Raw genomic sequence first — 1,422 nt, 5'->3', positions numbered from 1 at the left:
TGCCTCCGGCCCTTGGCGGGTGAGACGTTGCCTCCCAGGGCGCGGTTTTTCAGAGGCTGCTCCCGTCCCTCCGCGCTCGCCAGTGCCCATGTGAGTACTGGGAGAAGCTGGTGGTGCTGGTTTTGTTTGGGTGCCGGGGTACCTGTGCCATGGCACCGTGTGCCGTTTGTCTGGCAGAGCGGGCACCGAGGTGCTCCGTGGCTTGGCACGCTGTGAGCCTCTCCAAAGGGGCTTTTCCACAATTTGGGAGACGTGCGGAGAAAAGGGAGATGTGAGAACTCCATCTTAATTGCATTTCATTACAGCATGCACCGCTCACCCGGCCCCCCCAGTGCTGGCCTCGCCACCCCCCGGGGGGACCCTCTGGCAGCCTGGCTCCAGGATCCTCCTCTGAAGTCGGGGAGATAAAAGGGAGCCGAGTCCCACCGCCCAGCCCCCTGGGCATCAGCTCCAGCGTGTGGTGGGCTTGGGGCACAGGGCAGCGTGTGGCGCTGGGACCCCTGCCCCCCAGATGCGTTTTGGGGTGGCGGTCATGCCTCGCAGGCTGGGACCCCCCACCCCAGCAGTGGGCAGCCCCCCTTGCGTGGGGCAGGAGTTACCTGGCTCCTCGGGGAGCTGCCGGCTGCAGGATGGCCCCGGCCATGGACTCTGGTGCCTCATCCTGCATGGCCCCTGTCCTGGGTGAGCTGAGGGTGATGCCCCGATCCTGCTCCCATTTGCCCCTCTCCACCTCCAAAGGGGATTTGCCCTGGTTTGGGGCAGGGAGCAGCTGCGTCATGCGTCCCCCCCCGGTGTCCCCTGCACCCACCTTCATGGGGTGTCACGGCTGGGGAGCCGGCAGTGCAAGCAGGAGCTGGGCGCATCTGGGGGCTGACAGTGGTGCAGGCAGCAGCACCACCCATGGGTGCTGCAAGGAGGGAGGGTGCAATAGGTGGGCAGCCCCAAAGGCCCCGAGCTGGGACCCCAGAGGGTGCCAGTGGCTGCGAGACACTGACTGGGCAGGCGGGTGGCACTGAGGGTGGCATTGGCCGTGGCACCATCAGGGCAAGGGCAGAGCAGCCACGGTGCCCGCCTGGCTCCCTGCCACCCCGCACAGCTCCCGCCGAGTTTGGTGTCATCCTGCAGAGGAAGATTATGGTAATTTTCCTCCCCCCTTATGCATAATTTTCCGACTCGGCTGCAGCAGAGGCTGTGCGGAGAGGCTGGGTGATGGGAATGTCATCTGCGATTCGATTATCTCCTCCTGCCTGCCGCCTTTTTTTTTTTTTTTTTGCCTCGCGAAACCTTCATCAAAATATGTAGATCTAATTAGGACAATTACAGCGTGAGGACAGCTGAAACCCACCCAAAGCCACACCACCACCAGCCGCCTCGGCTGAGCTGCTGGCGAGGGGGCAACTGGGGCTTTTGGGGGGTTCAGGG

General features: G+C 63.7%; 1 protein-coding gene across 1 annotated transcript in view; it reads right to left on the bottom strand.

Moving 5' to 3' along the window:
• The window catches only part of RPL38 (ribosomal protein L38), a 25,530-nt gene that overhangs the window by 10,217 nt on the left and 13,891 nt on the right, over nt 1-1,422 (bottom strand). The window lies entirely within an intron of this gene.

This window comes from Egretta garzetta, unplaced genomic scaffold (genome assembly GCF_000687185.1).
Source record: "Egretta garzetta isolate BGI_Z169 unplaced genomic scaffold, ASM68718v1 scaffold780, whole genome shotgun sequence".
NCBI classification, from domain to species: domain Eukaryota; kingdom Metazoa; phylum Chordata; class Aves; order Pelecaniformes; family Ardeidae; genus Egretta; species Egretta garzetta.
The sequence above is the reverse complement of the archived record's forward strand: the minus strand, read 5'-3'. Positions and strand labels throughout refer to the sequence as shown.